Consider the following 20,835-nt stretch of genomic DNA (forward strand, 5'->3'; position numbering starts at 1 on the left):
CTGTATTTATTAGAGTAACACTCAGATGTCCACATGAAATAAATTTGCCACAATCTAAACATGTCATTTTAATCTTTCCAAATTTCTTCTAAATATTTGGGACCGTTTCCCTTGCCTCTGAAGCTCTCAGTGCCACTTCTTTGATGAATGTACTAGCAGGTCAGGGGTTCTCCTCCAAATCTCTCTTTTATGCAGCACTATAATTAATTGTTGCCACCTCTCCATATGACGATGCATGGTATAGTTACCACAACTATATTTTTTTTCGGTTCCTCTAGAGAGTTCATCGTGGCAGATGAAGCGTGTAACGTACCGGGCATTTACCTTTTTTTGCATGTACAGGAAAGGAAAAAAAAATCGAGCGTCCGAGTTCTAAGGTGTCCCAGGGCCATTTTAGTGGACCAGGCCCAAATCCAAAGAACAGGCCGCCATTTTGAGAGTCCTGTTGCAGCCGCCTGTCGCTGTAGCATCAAGAGCAGCCGAAACTCAGCTGAATGGCAACTGAAACGGTAAAGGGGCGCCCCACTACAGCAGACGAGCCAGGCCCAAATCCAAAGAACTGCTGTCTCACAGGCTAATGGGGCGACCCACGCCGAGTTTCAGCATTGTAGGATGACCACACAAGTACAGCAACTTGCTAGACATCACCTCGGTGCCATCCGGATCTCGGCGCCCCACTGCAGATGAAGTGCCTCTCAACTATGAAACCACCACGGTGACATCCGGATCTTGGCGCGTTGTGCTGCCTTCGGCCTATTCGCACATCGGTCCGCTACTGACGCCATCTCACAGGCTAATGGGGCGACCCACGCCGAGTTTCAGCATTGTAGGATGACCACACCAGTACAGCAACTTGCTAGACATCACCTCGGTGCCATCCGGATCTCGGCGCCCCACTGCAGATGAAGTGCCTCTCAACTATGAAACCACCACAGTGACATCCGGATCTTGGCGCGTTGTGCTGCCTTCGGCCTATTCGCACATCGGTCCGCTACTGACGCCATCTCACAGGCTAATGGGGCGACCCACGCCGAGTTTCAGCATTGTAGGATGACCACACCAGTACAGCAACTTGCTAGACATCACCTCGGTGCCATCCGGATCTCGGCGCCCCACTGCAGATGAAGTGCCTCTCAACTATGAAACCACCACGGTGACATCCGGATCTTGGCGCGTTGTGCTGCCTTCGGCCTATTCGCACATCGGTCCGCTACTGACGCCATCTCACAGGCTAATGGGGTGACCCACGCCGAGTTTCAGCATTGTAGGATGACCACACCAACTTGCTAGACATCACCTCAGTGCCATCCGAATCTTGGCATCTCAACGCCTAGTGGTATCTTCCATACAAAAAATATTGTTACGCTGCCTTTGGCCCCATTCGCACATCAGTCCGCAACTTAGACATCACCTCGGTGCCATCCGGATCTTGGCATCTCAGCGCCTTGTGGTGTCAGTCAGAAAATATTGTTGTGCTGCCTTCGGCCTATTCGCACATCGGTCCGCTACTGACGCCATCTCACAGGCCAACGGGGCGCCCCACGCCGACTTTCAGCATTGTAGGATGGCCACACCAGTACCACAACTTGCAAGACACCACCTCGGTGCCATCCGGATCTTGGCATCTCAGCGCCTTGTGGTCTCTTCTACACCGGAAATATAGTAGAAAATATTGTTGCGCTGCCTTTGGCCCCATTCACACATCAGTCCGCTACTGACACCATCTCACAGGCCAACGGGGCGCCCCACGCCGACTTTCAACATTGTAGGATGGCCACAGAAGTGCGACAACTTACTAGACACCACCTCGGTGCCATCCGGATCTTGGCGCGTTGTGCTGCCTTCGGCCTATTCGCACATCGGTCCGCTACTGACGCAAACTCACAGGCCAACGGGGCGCCCCACGCCGACTTTCAGCATTGTAGGATGGCCACACCAGTGCGGCAACTTCCTACACACCACCTCGGTGCCATCCGGATCTTGGCGCGTAGTGAAGCTGCAGCAGCTGCAAATAAGCTTCAGACAGTGTTACAACCGCTGCTCAGAACTCTCAACTATGACACCACCTCGATGCCATCCGGATCTTGGCGCGTTGTATTGCCTTCGGCCTATTCGCACATCGGTCCGCTACTGACGCCGCCTCACGTGCCAACGTATTTTCTCCGCATTTTATACCCTATGCCGCATAACAGGTCATGTGACTTGTTTATAAAACTTTTCATTGGTTCATTTTACTTTTGGTTTCCTAATGATGGAAGGCTTGATCATATGACCTAAAAACAACACTTTTTATTGGATGAAAACTTTTTTTTTCCCCCAAACGATGAAAGCCCCACCTTGTTTCTGGATGTTTCAGACTGAAGCTGGCGTCACCATGAGAGCACCACCATCTCGTAGCTCCGTCGTGGTCATTCCGCGAGCAATCATGGCAGCCGCTCCCCACCAGAAGCCTGCAGGAGTCGGGGCCCCCAAAACTTTTGATGAATTCTCAAGGCGGAGGGGACGCTTTCGAGAATGGGGTCCAAGACCTAGCAGACAAGCGTCCGATTTCCAAGGTGTCCCAGGGCCATTTCAGTGGACCAGGCCCAAAAAGGAAACAGCCTGCCGCCATTTTGAGAGTCCTGTGACAGCCGCCTATCGCTGCACCGCAAGAGTGGGCGCAACTCAGCTGAATGGCGGATTTTGACACAGTGGACCAAAAGCGGACGGAATGGCAACTGAAACGGTAAAGGGGCGCCCCACTACAACAGACGAGACTCCACCTGGAGAGGCCCGTTCACGCCGCCTCCCCCGGGGCGCTCCACGCCGTTATTCGGAGCAGCATTGTAGGATACCAAAACCAGTGCGGCAACTTACTGGACATCACCTTGGTGCCATCGTTCTGCTGCCTTGGAACTATTCGCACAACAGTTTGCTACTGACGACCCACCCCCCGCGACGCCCCACGCCGTTATTTGCTGGGTGGCAACTTACTAGACATCACTTTTGTGTCATCTAGATTTCGGCGCGTTCTGCTGCCTTGGAACTATTCGCACAACAGTTTGCTACTGATCACCCACCCCCCGCGACGCCCCACGCCGGAAATCTGGACGTTGTGCTGCGTTGGGACTATTCGCACAGCCGACCGCTACTTCGTTGTTTTTCTCTAAAAATGTTTATATGTTATTACTATTTTTGTTTTCTTGTATATATTTATAAATTATTAAAGTTTTATAATCTTACTACTTTGTCGGAGTGCTATATATTTTTAATGTGACACATAATTGTAAAAACTTTGATGTACAAAGAGTCATCCCTGGAATCTTCCGCTTCACGCTCGGTCCCCTCCCCAATCACAATACAGAATGGTTTTCAGATAATAGCAACGCTTCTGCTGTGACGGATCTCATCGAGTGTGGGCCTTGATCTACTATAACTCCTTTGAAGACGGGTGATTCTTTACAGCTGTGGCCATAAACTACATCTGCAGGGCTAGCTGATAGCCTAGGACCGGCCTGGACAATCGGACACAGAGGAAAAGGAGTGTCAGAGGGTGCGGTAGTGAATAGGGCGAAAGGGAGGTGTTGGGCGGGCACAGGGTGTGATTCTCAGGGAAGAACAGCGCAGATGGGGGGAGGTTTATTACCCATGCATAAAACAGAGAGCGGGGGTGACCACTGCCTGGGGGAGATGCTTGCGAGGGTGGGGAGCCATGCTAAGGATCGACAGCGTTCACAGAGTGGATCTGGTCAAGGCATCTAAAATGGCTGCCGTGCACGACAAAAGTGTGGCATTTGAAAAAAGACAAGATGGCGCACACAATGTTTTTCAACAATTCCTGATTTCCTTCGAATCGAACGTTAACAGACGTTGGGGCATATTACCAAAGTTAAGCGATATTTATCCCTAACGATGCATTGCAAAGATTTTTTTACCGTCAGAAATTATCTCAGATAAACCTTGCTATTATCAAGGTTTATCGCAAATACGATAAAAAACGAGCGCAATGCATTAATGTCGCTGAAAACTCCGCGATATTCATGCATTACCGAGCTAATGCTCTTAGCCATGTTATCCACCTCCCATTGGATAACATGGCTAAGAACTGCTCAGGGCAGCTGTTACTTTTTGGAGATATTCGCGCTTATCTCGAATATTTCCAAAAGTTGATAATAGGAGATAGCGATGTTAGCGACTGTTTCCAGTCGCTAACATCTTGGCATGCCCACTTTGCATGTCATTAGTGATAAATATCACTCACATGCAAAGTGGGACCCAAGATGGTCGCTATCTCCTACTAGCCGTCGCTAACTGGTGTTAGCAACAGCTAGGTAATACACATATAATTTTATCTCCGCGAAGCGGAGCGCTGTTACAGATATATATCTTGTTTTTGAACGTTAATTTCTCAAAATGCACTGAAGCACATATATTGAGACATAGCAAAGGCACATCGGGCTACCAGTCCCTAATATTTTACCAAGTTTCGTGCAAATCCATTCAGCCGTTCGATTATTATTATTATTATTTTTTTTTGCCCCGCGGGGCCCTTTTAAAACCTCCACATCAAACCTAGGGGGTCAGCGAGGATCTACTATGCCCCCTTATGGTCATCAGCCGTTCGATTATTATTATTATTTTTTTTTTTGCCCCGCGGGGCCCTTTTAAAACCTCCACATCAAACCTAGGGGGTCAGCGAGGATCTACTATGCCCCCTTATGGTCATTTGCCCCTTCGCTTTGGCCTCCTCTTGTCTCTCGATCCTACCGAGAGACAAGATGGCGGCCGCTACGTACTGTTTGGAATGTTTACAGACACCGGAGAGCCAATCAGCTTCGCTTCGCAAAGCTCCGTAACGCGAAAAGTACGCGAAGCGGTGCGCTGTTACAGATATATATCTTTTTTTGAACGTTAATTTCTCAAAATCCACTGAAGCACATATATTGAGACCTAGCAAAGGCACATCGGGCTACCAGTCCCTACAATTTTGCCAAGTTTCGTGCAAATCCATTCAGCCGTTCGATTATTATTATTATTATTTTTTTTTGCCCCGCGGGGCCCTTTTAAAACCTCCACATCAAACCTAGGGGGTCAGCGAGGATCTACTATGCCCCCTTATAGTTATTTCCCCCTTTGTTTTGACCTCCTCTTGTCTCTCGATCCTACCGAGAGACAAGATGGCGGCCGCTACGGACTGTTTGGAATGTTGACAGACGCCGGAGAACCAATCAGCTTCGCTTCACAAAGCTCCGTTGCGCGAAAAGTCCGCGAACCAGAGCGCTAACCGGTCCGCTGTTACAGATATATATCTTTTTTTAAACGTTAATTTCTCAAAATCCACTGGAGCACATATATTGAGACCTACAAAAGGCACATCGGGCTACCAGTCCCTACAATTTTGCCAAGTTTCGTGCAAATCCATTCAGCCGTTCGGGCTAAAAGTGAGGCCAACCGCCCTATGGAAAACTCAATGTTAAAAACACGTTTTGGGACCCCCCTTTTTTCTCGGCCCCCACTGGACGAACCCCCCCCAAATTTTCAAGGGCTGCTCAGAAACAAAATGTGCCATTTTCCTGAAAATTTCAGCCGATTCCGTCCACAAACGCCAAAGTTATTAGACATAGAATTTTCAAAAAACCCATAGAGAAAAAATCCTAACTATATATACCTACTGGCGACCGCCAGTAGGTAATATATAGATATATATAAATATATATATTGATAGTTAGAAAGATAGCCAGATAGACAGATCGATAGATAGATATTTATTTCAATGAAATAATTTATTGATAAAACTGATTGTTTTTGGCTAGGAATTTCTGTATTGTAATATTTAGGAAAAAAGATTACTTGTCCTAACCAAAAGCAGCAAATCTGCCTATTACAATACTGTGAATTGATCGAGGGTATGCCCTAACCCCAAGGAGGTGAGCACTGTTTAACTGATGCCAATAAGTCCTCGTTAGTATAGTGGTCAGTATCCCCGCCTGTCACGCGGGAGACCGGGCTTCAATTCCCCGACGGGGAGGCGATTCATTTTATTCACACAATTAAATAAAATGATGTACTTTCTAACATTGTAAAATATATCTGTCATTATCCTTGCCTATTCCGATTGAGAAAAAAGGTTGAATTCACTGATGGCCAAAATGCTTACTGATGTGTTAACTGAAATTCAGAATATGCTCTGAATATTTCAATATGCACAGGCGTACCATCAAAAACACTTTACATCTGCATTCTCTTGGAAAATGAGATGAAGCAGTGGTGAATCCTAGGCTGCTGTTCCACTCGATTGGCACAATTTACAAGTAGAATGACTGCTTTTGGTTAGTAGTGACCCCTGGTGGCTAATAGTTATAAGCTGCAAATGATAAAGTGAGCTGATTATATATATATATATATATATATATATATATAAATATATATATTGATAGTTAGAAAGATAGCCAGATAGACAGATCGATAGATAGATATTTATTTCAATGAAATAATTTCTTGATAAAACTGATTGTTTTTGGCTAGGAATTTCTGTATTGTAATATTTAGGAAAAAAGATTACTTGTCCTAACCAAAAGCAGCAAATCTGCCTATTACAATACTGTGAATTGATCGAGGGTATGCCTTAACCCCAAGGAGGTGAGCACTGTTTAACTGATGCCAATAAGTCCTCGTTAGTATAGTGGTCAGTATTCCTGCCTGTCACGCAGGAGACCGGGGATCAATTCCCCGACGGGGAGGCGATTCCTTTTATTCACACAATTAAAAAAAATGATGCACTTTCTAACATTGTAAAATATATCTGTCATTATCCTTGCCTATTCCGATTGAGACAAAAGGTTGAATTCACAGATGGACAAAATGCTTACTGATGTGTTAACTGAAATTCAGAATATGCTCTGAATATTTCAATATGCACAGGCGTACCATCAAAAACACTTTACATCTGCATTCTCTTGGAAAATGAGATGAAGCAGTGGTGAATCCTAGGCTGCTGTTCCACTCGATTGGCACAATTTACAAGTAGAATGACTGCTTTTGGTTAGTAGTGACCCCTGGTGGCTAATAGTTATAAGCTGCAAATGGTAAAGTGAGCTGATTATATATATAGATATATATAAATATATATATTGATAGTTAGAAAGATAGCCAGATAGACAGATCGATAGATAGATATTTATTTCAATGAAATAATTTCTTGATAAAACTGATTGTTTTTGGCTAGGAATTTCTGTATTGTAATATTTAGGAAAAACGATTACTTGTCCTAACTAAAAGCACCAAATCTGCCTATTACAATACTGTGAATTGATCGAGGGTATGCATTAACCCCAAGGAGGTGAGCACTGTTTAACTGATGCCAATAAGTCCTCGTTAGTATAGTGGTCAGTATCCCCGCCTGTCACGCGGGAGACCAGGGTTCAATTCCCCGACGGGGAGGCGATTCCTTTTATTCACACAATTAAATAAAATGATGTACTTTCTAACATTGTAAAATATATCTGTCATTATCCTTGCCTATTCCGATTGAGAAAAAAGGTTGAATTCACTGATGGCCAAAATGCTTACTGATGTGTTAACTGAAATTCAGAATATGCTCTGAATATTTCAATATGCACAGGCGTACCATCAAAAACACTTTACATCTGCATTCTCTTGGAAAATGAGATGAAGCAGTGGTGAATCCTAGGCTGCTGTTCCACTCGATTGGCACAATTTACAAGTAGAATGACTGCTTTTGGTTAGTAGTGACCCCTGGTGGCTAATAGTTATAAGCTGCAAATGGTAAAGTGAGCTGATTATATATATATATACATATATATATATAAATATATATATTGATAGTTAGAAAGATAGCCAGATAGACAGATCGATAGATAGATATTTATTTCAATGAAATAATTTCTTGATAAAACTGATTGTTTTTGGCTAGGAATTTCTGTATTGTAATATTTAGGAAAAAAGATTACTTGTCCTAACCAAAAGCAGCAAATCTGCCTATTACAATACTGTGAATTGATCGAGGGTATGCCTTAACCCCAAGGAGGTGAGCACTGTTTAACTGATGCCAATAAGTCCTCGTTAGTATAGTGGTCAGTATCCCCGCCTGTCACGCGGGAGACCGGGGTTCAATTCCCCGACGGGGAGGCGATACATTTTATTCACACAATTAAATAAAATGATGTACTTTCTAACATTGTAAAATATATCTGTCATTATCCTTGCCTATTCCGATTGAGAAAAAAAGGTTGAATTCACTGATGGCCAAAATGCTTACTGACGTGTTAACTGAAATTCTGAATATTTCAATATGCACAGGCGTACCATCAAAAACACTTTACATCTGCATTCTCTTGGAAAATGAGATGAAGCAGTGGTGAATCCTAGGCTGCTGTTCCACTCGATTGGCACAATTTACAAGTAGAATGACTGCTTTTGGTTACTAGTGACCCCTGGTGGCTAATAGTTATCAGCTGCAAATGGTAAAGTGAGCTGATTATATATATATATATATATATATATATATATATATATATATAAATATATATATTGATAGTTAGAAAGATAGCCAGATAGACAGATCGATAGATAGATATTTATTTCAATGAAATAATTTCTTGATAAAACTGATTGATTTTGGCTAGGAATTTCTGTATTGTAATATTTAGGAAAAAAGATTACTTGTCCTAACCAAAAGCAGCAAATCTGCCTATTACAATACTGTGAATTGATCGAGGGTATGCCTTAACCCCAAGGAGGTGAGCACTGTTTAACTGATGCCAATAAGTCCTCGTTAGTATAGTGGTCAGTATCCCCGCCTGTCACGAGGGAGACCGGGGTTCAATTCCCCGACGGGGAGGCGATTCATTTTATTCACACAATTAAATAAAATGATGTACTTTCTAACATTGTAAAATATATCTGTCATTATCCTTGCCTATTCTGATTGAGAAAAAAGGTTGAATTCACTGATGGCCAAAATGCTTACTGATGTGTTAACTGAAATTCAGAATATGCTCTGAATATTTCAATATGCACAGGCGTACCATCAAAAACACTTTACATCTGCATTCTCTTGGAAAATGAGATGAAGCAGTGGTGAATCCTAGGCTGCTGTTCCACTCGATTGGCACAATTTACAAGTAGAATGACTGCTTTTGGTTAGTAGTGACCCCTGGTGGCTAATAGTTATAAGCTTCAAATGATAAAGTGAGCTGATTATATATATATATATATATATATATATATAAATATATATATTGATAGTTAGAAAGATAGCCAGATAGACAGATCGATAGATAGATATTTATTTCAATGAAATAATTTCTTGATAAAACTGATTGTTTTTGGCTAGGAATTTCTGTATTGTAATATTTAGGAAAAAAGATTACTTGTCCTAACCAAAAGCAGCAAATCTGCCTATTACAATACTGTGAATTGATCGAGGGTATGCCTTAACCCCAAGGAGGTGAGCACTGTTTAACTGATGCCAATAAGTCCTCGTTAGTATAGTGGTCAGTATCCCCGCCTGTCACGCAGGAGACCGGGGATCAATTCCCCGACGGGGAGGCGATTCCTTTTATTCACACAATTAAATAAAATGATGCACTTTCTAACATTGTAAAATATATCTGTCATTATCCTTGCCTATTCCGATTGAGAAAAAAGGTTGAATTCACAGATGGACAAAATGCTTACTGATGTGTTAACTGAAATTCAGAATATGCTCTGAATATTTCAATATGCACAGGCGTACCATCAAAAACACTTTACATCTGCATTCTCTTGGAAAATGAGATGAAGCAGTGGTGAATCCTAGGCTGCTGTTCCACTCGATTGGCACAATTTACAAGTAGAATGACTGCTTTTGGTTAGTAGTGACCCCTGGTGGCTAATAGTTATAAGCTGCAAATGATAAAGTGAGCTGATTATATATATAGATATATATAAATATATATATTGATAGTTAGAAAGATAGCCAGATAGACAGATCGATAGATAGATATTTATTTCAATGAAATAATTTCTTGATAAAACTGATTGTTTTTGGCTAGGAATTTCTGTATTGTAATATTTAGGAAAAAAGATTACTTGTCCTAACCAAAAGCAGCAAATCTGCCTATTACAATACTGTGAATTGATCGAGGGTATGCCTTAACCCCAAGGAGGTGAGCACTGTTTAACTGATGCCAATAAGTCCTCGTTAGTATAGTGGTCAGTATCCCCGCCTGTCACGCGGGAGACCGGGGTTCAATTCCCCGACGGGGAGGCGATTAATTTTATTCACACAATTAAATAAAATGATGTACTTTCTAACATTGTAAAATATATCAGTCATTATCCTTGCCTATTCCGATTGAGAAAAAAAGGTTGAATTCACTGATGGCCAAAATGCTTACTGACGTGTTAACTAAAATTCAGAATATGCTCTGAATATTTCAATATGCACAGGCGTACCATCAAAAACACTTTACATCTGCATTCTCTTGGAAAATGAGATGAAGCAGTGGTGAATCCTAGGCTGCTGTTCTACTCGATTGGCACAATTTACAAGTAGAATGACTGCTTTTGGTTACTAGTGACCCCTGGTGGCTAATAGTTATAAGCTGCAAATGGTAAAGTGAGCTGATTATATATATATATATAGATATATATAAATATATATATTGATAGTTAGAAAGATAGCCAGATAGACAGATCGATAGATAGATATTTATTTCAATTAAATAATTTCTTGATAAAACTGATTGTTTTTGGCTAGGAATTTCTGTATTGTAATATTTAGGAAAAAAGATTACTTGTCCTAACCAAAAGCAGCAAATCTGCCTATTACAATACTGTGAATTGATCGAGGGTATGCCTTAACCCCAAGGAGGTGAGCACTGTTTAACTGATGCCAATAAGTCCTCGTTAGTATAGTGGTCAGTATCCCCGCCTGTCACGCAGGAGACCGGGGATCAATTCCCCGACGGGGAGGCGATTCCTTTTATTCACACAATTAAATAAAATGATGCACTTTCTAACATTGTAAAATATATCTGTCATTATCCTTGCCTATTCCGATTGAGAAAAAAGGTTGAATTCACAGATGGACAAAATGCTTACTGATGTGTTAACTGAAATTCAGAATATGCTCTGAATATTTCAATATGCACAGGCGTACCATCAAAAACACTTTACATCTGCATTCTCTTGGAAAATGAGATGAAGCAGTGGTGAATCCTAGGCTGCTGTTCCACTCGATTGGCACAATTTACAAGTAGAATGACTGCTTTTGGTTAGTAGTGACCCCTGGTGGCTAATAGTTATAAGCTGCAAATGATAAAGTGAGCTGATTATATATATAGATATATATAAATATATATATTGATAGTTAGAAAGATAGCCAGATAGACAGATCGATAGATAGATATTTATTTCAATGAAATAATTTCTTGATAAAACTGATTGTTTTTGGCTAGGAATTTCTGTATTGTAATATTTAGGAAAAAAGATTACTTGTCCTAACCAAAAGCAGCAAATCTGCCTATTACAATACTGTGAATTGATCGAGGGTATGCCTTAACCCCAAGGAGGTGAGCACTGTTTAACTGATGCCAATAAGTCCTCGTTAGTATAGTGGTCAGTATCCCCGCCTGTCACGCGGGAGACCGGGGTTCAATTCCCCGACGGGGAGGCGATTCATTTTATTCACACAATTAAATAAAATGATGTACTTTCTAACATTGTAAAATATATCTGTCATTATCCTTGCCTATTCCGATTGAGAAAAAAAGGTTGAATTCACTGATGGCCAAAATGCTTACTGACGTGTTAACTGAAATTCAGAATATGCTCTGAATATTTCAATATGCACAGGCGTACCATCAAAAACACTTTACATCTGCATTCTCTTGGAAAATGAGATGAAGCAGTGGTGAATCCTAGGCTGCTGTTCTACTCGATTGGCACAATTTACAAGTAGAATGACTGCTTTTGGTTACTAGTGACCCCTGGTGGCTAATAGTTATAAGCTGCAAATGGTAAAGTGAGCTGATTATATATATATATATAGATATATATAAATATATATATTGATAGTTAGAAAGATAGCCAGATAGACAGATCGATAGATAGATATTTATTTCAATGAAATAATTTCTTGATAAAACTGATTGTTTTTGGCTAGGAATTTCTGTATTGTAATATTTAGGAAAAAAGATTACTTGTCCTAACCAAAAGCAGCAAATCTGCCTATTACAATACTGTGAATTGATCGAGGGTATGCCTTAACCCCAAGGAGGTGAGCACTGTTTAACTGATGCCAATAAGTCCTCGTTAGTATAGTGGTCAGTATCCCCGCCTGTCACGCAGGAGACCGGGGATCAATTCCCCGACGGGGAGGCGATTCCTTTTATTCACACAATTAAATAAAATGATGTACTTTCTAACATTGTAAAATATATCTGTCATTATCCTTGCCTATTCCGATTGAGAAAAAAGGTTGAATTCACCGATGGACAAAATGCTTACTGATGTGTTAACTGAAATTCAGAATATGCTCTGAATATTTCAATATGCACAGGCGTACCATCAAAAACACTTTACATCTGCATTCTCTTGGAAAATGAGATGAAGCAGTGGTGAATCCTAGGCTGCTGTTCCACTCGATTGGCACAATTTACAAGTAGAATGTCTGCTTTTGGTTAGTAGTGACCCCTGGTGGCTAATAGTTATAAGCTGCAAATGGTAAAGTGAGCTGATTATATATATATATATATAGATATATATAAATATATATATTGATAGTTAGAAAGATAGCCAGATAGACAGATCGATAGATAGATATTTATTTCAATGAAATAATTTCTTGATAAAACTGATTGTTTTTGGCTAGGAATTTCTGTATTGTAATATTTAGGAAAAAAGATTACTTGTCCTAACCAAAAGCAGCAAATCTGCCTATTACAATACTGTGAATTGATCGAGGGTATGCCTTAACCCCAAGGAGGTGAGCACTGTTTAACTGATGCCAATAAGTCCTCGTTAGTATAGTGGTCAGTATCCCCGCCTGTCACGCAGGAGACCGGGGATCAATTCCCCGACGGGGAGGCGATTCCTTTTATTCACACAATTAAATAAAATGATGCACTTTCTAACATTGTAAAATATATCTGTCATTATCCTTGCCTATTCCGATTGAGAAAAAAGGTTGAATTCACAGATGGACAAAATGCTTACTGATGTGTTAACTGAAATTCAGAATATGCTCTGAATATTTCAATATGCACAGGCGTACCATCAAAAACACTTTACATCTGCATTCTCTTGGAAAATGAGATGAAGCAGTGGTGAATCCTAGGCTGCTGTTCCACTCGATTGGCACAATTTACAAGTAGAATGACTGCTTTTGGTTAGTAGTGACCCCTGGTGGCTAATAGTTATAAGCTGCAAATGATAAAGTGAGCTGATTATATATATATATATAGATATATATAAATATATATATTGATAGTTAGAAAGATAGCCAGATAGACAGATCGATAGATAGATATTTATTTCAATGAAATAATTTCTTGATAAAACTGATTGTTTTTGGCTAGGAATTTCTGTATTGTAATATTTAGGAAAAAAGATTACTTGTCCTAACCAAAAGCAGCAAATCTGCCTATTACAATACTGTGAATTGATCGAGGGTATGCCTTAACCCCAAGGAGGTGAGCACTGTTTAACTGATGCCAATAAGTCCTCGTTAGTATAGTGGTCAGTATTCCCGCCTGTCACGCAGGAGACCGGGGATCAATTCCCCGACGGGGAGGCGATTCCTTTTATTCACACAATTAAATAAAATGATGTACTTTCTAACATTGTAAAATATATCTGTCATTATCCTTGCCTATTCCGATTGAGAAAAAAGGTTGAATTCACTGATGGCCAAAATGCTTACTGATGTGTTAACTGAAATTCAGAATATGCTCTGAATATTTCAATATGCACAGGCGTACCATCAAAAACACTTTACATCTGCATTCTCTTGGAAAATGAGATGAAGCAGTGGTGAATCCTAGGCTGCTGTTCCACTCGATTGGCACAATTTACAAGTAGAATGACTGCTTTTGGTTAGTAGTGACCCCTGGTGGCTAATAGTTATAAGCTGCAAATGGTAAAGTGAGCTGATTATATATATATATACATATATATATATAAATATATATATTGATAGTTAGAAAGATAGCCAGATAGACAGATCGATAGATAGATATTTATTTCAATGAAATAATTTCTTGATAAAACTGATTGTTTTTGGCTAGGAATTTCTGTATTGTAATATTTAGGAAAAAAGATTACTTGTCCTAACCAAAAGCAGCAAATCTGCCTATTACAATACTGTGAATTGATCGAGGGTATGCCTTAACCCCAAGGAGGTGAGCACTGTTTAACTGATGCCAATAAGTCCTCGTTAGTATAGTGGTCAATATCCCCGCCTGTCACGCGGGAGACCGGGGTTCAATTCCCCGACGGGGAGGCGATACATTTTATTCACACAATTAAATAAAATGATGTACTTTCTAACATTGTAAAATATATCTGTCATTATCCTTGCCTATTCCGATTGAGAAAAAAAGGTTGAATTCACTGATGGCCAAAATGCTTACTGACGTGTTAACTGAAATTCTGAATATTTCAATATGCACAGGCGTACCATCAAAAACACTTTACATCTGCATTCTCTTGGAAAATGAGATGAAGCAGTGGTGAATCCTAGGCTGCTGTTCCACTCGATTGGCACAATTTACAAGTAGAATGACTGCTTTTGGTTACTAGTGACCCCTGGTGGCTAATAGTTATCAGCTGCAAATGGTAAAGTGAGCTGATTATATATATATATATATATATATATATATATATATATATATATATATATATATATATATATATATATATATAAATATATATATTGATAGTTAGAAAGATAGCCAGATAGACAGATCGATAGATAGATATTTATTTCAATGAAATAATTTCTTGATAAAACTGATTGATTTTGGCTAGGAATTTCTGTATTGTAATATTTAGGAAAAAAGATTACTTGTCCTAACCAAAAGCAGCAAATCTGCCTATTACAATACTGTGAATTGATCGAGGGTATGCCTTAACCCCAAGGAGGTGAGCACTGTTTAACTGATGCCAGTAAGTCCTCGTTAGTATAGTGGTCAGTATCCCCGCCTGTCACGAGGGAGACCGGGGTTCAATTCCCCGACGGGGAGGCGATTCATTTTATTCACACAATTAAATAAAATGATGTACTTTCTAACATTGTAAAATATATCTGTCATTATCCTTGCCTATTCTGATTGAGAAAAAAGGTTGAATTCACTGATGGCCAAAATGCTTACTGATGTGTTAACTGAAATTCAGAATATGCTCTGAATATTTCAATATGCACAGGCGTACCATCAAAAACACTTTACATCTGCATTCTCTTGGAAAATGAGATGAAGCAGTGGTGAATCCTAGGCTGCTGTTCCACTCGATTGGCACAATTTACAAGTAGAATGACTGCTTTTGGTTAGTAGTGACCCCTGGTGGCTAATAGTTATAAGCTTCAAATGATAAAGTGAGCTGATTATATATATATATATATATATATAAATATATATATTGATAGTTAGAAAGATAGCCAGATAGACAGATCGATAGATAGATATTTATTTCAATTAAATAATTTCTTGATAAAACTGATTGTTTTTGGCTAGGAATTTCTGTATTGTAATATTTAGGAAAAAAGATTACTTGTCCTAACCAAAAGCAGCAAATCTGCCTATTACAATACTGTGAATTGATCGAGGGTATGCCTTAACCCCAAGGAGGTGAGCACTGTTTAACTGATGCCAATAAGTCCTCGTTAGTATAGTGGTCAGTATCCCCGCCTGTCACGCAGGAGACCGGGGATCAATTCCCCGACGGGGAGGCGATTCCTTTTATTCACACAATTAAATAAAATGATGCACTTTCTAACATTGTAAAATATATCTGTCATTATCCTTGCCTATTCCGATTGAGAAAAAAGGTTGAATTCACAGATGGACAAAATGCTTACTGATGTGTTAACTGAAATTCAGAATATGCTCTGAATATTTCAATATGCACAGGCGTACCATCAAAAACACTTTACATCTGCATTCTCTTGGAAAATGAGATGAAGCAGTGGTGAATCCTAGGCTGCTGTTCCACTCGATTGGCACAATTTACAAGTAGAATGACTGCTTTTGGTTAGTAGTGACCCCTGGTGGCTAATAGTTATAAGCTGCAAATGATAAAGTGAGCTGATTATATATATAGATATATATAAATATATATATTGATAGTTAGAAAGATAGCCAGATAGACAGATCGATAGATAGATATTTATTTCAATGAAATAATTTCTTGATAAAACTGATTGTTTTTGGCTAGGAATTTCTGTATTGTAATATTTAGGAAAAAAGATTACTTGTCCTAACCAAAAGCAGCAAATCTGCCTATTACAATACTGTGAATTGATCGAGGGTATGCCTTAACCCCAAGGAGGTGAGCACTGTTTAACTGATGCCAATAAGTCCTCGTTAGTATAGTGGTCAGTATCCCCGCCTGTCACGCGGGAGACCGGGGTTCAATTCCCCGACGGGGAGGCGATTCATTTTATTCACACAATTAAATAAAATGATGTACTTTCTAACATTGTAAAATATATCAGTCATTATCCTTGCCTATTCCGATTGAGAAAAAAAGGTTGAATTCACTGATGGCCAAAATGCTTACTGACGTGTTAACTGAAATTCAGAATATGCTCTGAATATTTCAATATGCACAGGCGTACCATCAAAAACACTTTACATCTGCATTCTCTTGGAAAATGAGATGAAGCAGTGGTGAATCCTAGGCTGCTGTTCTACTCGATTGGCACAATTTACAAGTAGAATGACTGCTTTTGGTTACTAGTGACCCCTGGTGGCTAATAGTTATAAGCTGCAAATGGTAAAGTGAGCTGATTATATATATATATATATAGATATATATAAATATATATATTGATAGTTAGAAAGATAGCCAGATAGACAGATCGATAGATAGATATTTATTTCAATGAAATAATTTCTTGATAAAACTGATTGTTTTTGGCTAGGAATTTCTGTATTGTAATATTTAGGAAAAAAGATTACTTGTCCTAACCAAAAGCAGCAAATCTGCCTATTACAATACTGTGAATTGATCGAGGGTATGCCTTAACCCCAAGGAGGTGAGCACTGTTTAACTGATGCCAATAAGTCCTCGTTAGTATAGTGGTCAGTATCCCCGCCTGTCACGCGGGAGACCGGGGTTCAATTCCCCGACGGGGAGGCGATTCCTTTTATTCACACAATTAAATAAAATGATGCACTTTCTAACATTGTAAAATATATCTGTCATTATCCTTGCCTATTCCGATTGAGAAAAAAGGTTGAATTCACTGATGGACAAAATGCTTACTGATGTGTTAACTGAAATTCAGAATATGCTCTGAATATTTCAATATGCACAGGCGTACCATCAAAAACACTTTACATCTGCATTCTCTTGGAAAATGAGATGAAGCAGTGGTGAATTCTAGGCTGCTGTTCCACTCGATTGGCACAATTTACAAGTAGAATGACTGCTTTTGGTTACTAGTGACCCCTGGTGGCTAATAGTTGTAAGCTGCAAATGATAAAGTGAGCTGATTATATATATCTATATATATATATATATATATATATATATATATATATATAGATATATATAAATATATATATTGATAGTTAGAAAGATAGCCAGATAGACAGATCGATAGATAGATATTTATTTCAATGAAATAATTTCTTGATAAAACTGATTGTTTTTGGCTAGGAATTTCTGTATTGTAATATTTAGGAAAAAAGATTACTTGTCCTAACCAAAAGCAGCAAATCTGCCTATTACAATACTGTGAATTGATCGAGGGTATGCCTTAACCCCAAGGAGGTGAGCACTGTTTAACTGATGCCAATAAGTCCTCGTTAGTATAGTGGTCAGTATCCCCGCCTGTCACGCAGGAGACCGGGGATCAATTCACCGACGGGGAGGCGATTCCTTTTATTCACACAATTAAATAAAATGATGCACTTTCTAACATTGTAAAATATATCTGTCATTGTCCTTGCCTATTCCGATTGAGAAAAAAGGTTGAATTCACTGATGGCCAAAATGCTTACTGATGTGTTAACTGAAATTCAGAATATGCTCTGAATATTTCAATATGCACAGGCGTACCATCAAAAACACTTTACATCTGCATTCTCTTGGAAAATGAGATGAAGCAGTGGTGAATCCTAGGCTGCTGTTCCACTCGATTGGCACAATTTACAAGTAGAATGACTGCTTTTGGTTACTAGTGACCCCTGGTGGCTAATAGTTATAAGCTGCAAATGGTAAAGTGAGCTGATTATATATATATATATATATATATATATATATATATATATATATAAATATATATATTGATAGTTAGAAAGATAGCCAGATAGACAGATCGATAGATAGATATTTATTTCAATGAAATAATTTCTTGATAAAACTGATTGTTTTTGGCTAGGAATTTCTGTATTGTAATATTTAGGAAAAAAGATTACTTGTCCTAACCAAAAGCAGCAAATCTGCCTATTACAATACTGTGAATTGATCGAGGGTATGCCTTAACCCCAAGGAGGTGAGCACTGTTTAACTGATGCCAATAAGTCGTCGTTAGTATAGTGGTCAGTATCCCCGCCTGTCACGCAGGAGACCGGGGATCAATTCCCCGACGGGGAGGCGATTCCTTTTATTCACACAATTAAATAAAATGATGCACTTTCTAACATTGTAAAATATATCTGTCATTATCCTTGCCTATTCCGATTGAGAAAAAAGGTTGAATTCACAGATGGACAAAATGCTTACTGATGTGTTAACTGAAATTCAGAATATGCTCTGAATATTTCAATATGCACAGGCGTACCATCAAAAACACTTTACATCTGCATTCTCTTGGAAAATGAGATGAAGCAGTGGTGAATCCTAGGCTGCTGTTCCACTCGATTGGCACAATTTACAAGTAGAATGACTGCTTTTGGTTAGTAGTGACCCCTGGTGGCTAATAGTTATAAGTTGCAAATGATAAAGTGAGCTGATTATATATATATATATAGATATATATAAATATATATATTGATAGTTAGAAAGATAGCCAGATAGACAGATCGATAGATAGATATTTATTTCAATGAAATCATTTCTTGATAAAACTGATTGTTTTTGGCTAGGAATTTCTGTATTGTAATATTTAGGAAAAAAGATTACTTGTCCTAACCAAAAGCAGCAAATCTGCCTATTACAATACTGTGAATTGATCGAGGGTATGCCTTAACCCCAAGGAGGTGAGCACTGTTTAACTAATGCCAATAAGTCCTCGTTAGTATAGTGGTCAGTATCCCCGCCTGTCACGCGGGAGACCGGGGTTCAATTCCCCGACGGGGAGGCGATTCATTTTATTCACACAATTAAATAAAATGATGTACTTTCTAACATTGTAAAATATATCTGTCATTATCCTTGCCTATTCCGATTGAGAAAAAAAGGTTGAATTCACTGATGGCCAAAATGCTTACTGACGTGTTAACTGAAATTCAGAATATGCTCTGAATATTTCAATATGCACAGGCGTACCATCAAAAACACTTTACATCTGCATTCTCTTGGAAAATGAGATGAAGCAGTGGGGAATCCTAGGCTGCTGTTCTACTCGATTGGCACAATTTACAAGTAGAATGACTGCTTTTGGTTACTAGTGACCCCTGGTGGCTAATAGTTATAAGCTGCAAATGGTAAAGTGAGCTGATTATATATATATATATAGATATATATAAATATATATATTGATAGTTAGAAAGATAGCCAGATAGACAGATCGATAGATAGATATTTATTTCAATGAAATAATTTCTTGATAAAACTGATTGTTTTTGGCTAGGAATTTCTGTATTGTAATATTTAGGAAAAAAGATTACTTGTCCTAACCAAAAGCAGCAAATCTGCCTATTACAATACTGTGAATTGATCGAGGGTATGCCTTAACCCCAAGGAGGTGAGCACTGTTTAACTGATGCCAATAAGTCCTCGTTAGTATAGTGGTCAGTATCCCCGCCTGTCACGCGGGAGACCGGGGTTCAATTCCCCGACGGGGAGGCGATTCCTTTTATTCACAAAATTAAATAAAATGATGCACTTTCTAACATTGTAAAATATATCTGTCATTATCCTTGCCTATTCTGATTGAGAAAAAAGGTTGAATTCACTGATGGACAAAATGCTTACTGATGTGTTAACTGAAATTCAGAATATGCTCTGAATATTTCAATATGCACAGGCGTACCATCAAAAACACTTTACATCTGCATTCTCTTGGAAAATGAGATGAAGCAGTGGTGAATCCTAGGCTGCTGTTCCACTCGATTGGCACAATTTACAAGTAGAATGACTGCTTTTGGTTAGTAGTGACCCCTGGTGGCTAATAGTTATAAGCTGCAAATGGTAAAGTGAGCTGATTATATATATATATATAGATATATATAAATATATATATTGATAGTTAGAAAGATAGCCAGATAGACAGATCGATAGATAGATATTTATTTCAATGAAATAATTTCTTGATAAAACTGATTGTTTTTGACTAGGAATTTCTGTATTGTAATATTTAGGAAAAAAGATTACTTGTCCTAACCAAAAGCAGCAAATCTGCCTATTACAATACTGTGAATTGATCGAGGGTATGCCTTAACCCCAAGGAGGTGAGCACTGTTT

General features: G+C 39.2%; 10 non-coding genes across 10 annotated transcripts; all 10 read left to right on the plus strand.

Moving 5' to 3' along the window:
• Window positions 1-6,647: 6,647 nt before the first annotated feature.
• On the plus strand, window positions 6,648-6,719 carry TRNAD-GUC (transfer RNA aspartic acid (anticodon GUC)). Its single transcript has one exon. It is a non-coding gene; the product is annotated as a tRNA-Asp (tRNA).
• Window positions 6,720-7,347: 628 nt separating this feature from the next.
• On the plus strand, window positions 7,348-7,419 carry TRNAD-GUC (transfer RNA aspartic acid (anticodon GUC)). The gene has a single exon. It is a non-coding gene; the product is annotated as a tRNA-Asp (tRNA).
• Window positions 7,420-8,055: 636 nt separating this feature from the next.
• Window positions 8,056-8,127, plus strand: TRNAD-GUC (transfer RNA aspartic acid (anticodon GUC)). Its single transcript has one exon. It is a non-coding gene; the product is annotated as a tRNA-Asp (tRNA).
• Window positions 8,128-10,177: 2,050 nt separating this feature from the next.
• On the plus strand, window positions 10,178-10,249 carry TRNAD-GUC (transfer RNA aspartic acid (anticodon GUC)). The gene has a single exon. It is a non-coding gene; the product is annotated as a tRNA-Asp (tRNA).
• A 1,335-nt stretch (window positions 10,250-11,584) lies between these two features.
• Window positions 11,585-11,656, plus strand: TRNAD-GUC (transfer RNA aspartic acid (anticodon GUC)). The gene has a single exon. It is a non-coding gene; the product is annotated as a tRNA-Asp (tRNA).
• A 2,757-nt stretch (window positions 11,657-14,413) lies between these two features.
• TRNAD-GUC (transfer RNA aspartic acid (anticodon GUC)) lies at window positions 14,414-14,485 on the plus strand. The gene has a single exon. It is a non-coding gene; the product is annotated as a tRNA-Asp (tRNA).
• Window positions 14,486-16,559: 2,074 nt separating this feature from the next.
• On the plus strand, window positions 16,560-16,631 carry TRNAD-GUC (transfer RNA aspartic acid (anticodon GUC)). Its single transcript has one exon. It is a non-coding gene; the product is annotated as a tRNA-Asp (tRNA).
• Window positions 16,632-17,268: 637 nt separating this feature from the next.
• Window positions 17,269-17,340, plus strand: TRNAD-GUC (transfer RNA aspartic acid (anticodon GUC)). The gene has a single exon. It is a non-coding gene; the product is annotated as a tRNA-Asp (tRNA).
• A 2,098-nt stretch (window positions 17,341-19,438) lies between these two features.
• On the plus strand, window positions 19,439-19,510 carry TRNAD-GUC (transfer RNA aspartic acid (anticodon GUC)). The gene has a single exon. It is a non-coding gene; the product is annotated as a tRNA-Asp (tRNA).
• A 635-nt stretch (window positions 19,511-20,145) lies between these two features.
• TRNAD-GUC (transfer RNA aspartic acid (anticodon GUC)) lies at window positions 20,146-20,217 on the plus strand. The gene has a single exon. It is a non-coding gene; the product is annotated as a tRNA-Asp (tRNA).
• Window positions 20,218-20,835: the final 618 nt, after the last annotated feature.

Source organism: Lissotriton helveticus, chromosome 1_2, assembly GCF_964261635.1.
Source record: "Lissotriton helveticus chromosome 1_2, aLisHel1.1, whole genome shotgun sequence".
Taxonomy (NCBI): domain Eukaryota; kingdom Metazoa; phylum Chordata; class Amphibia; order Caudata; family Salamandridae; genus Lissotriton; species Lissotriton helveticus.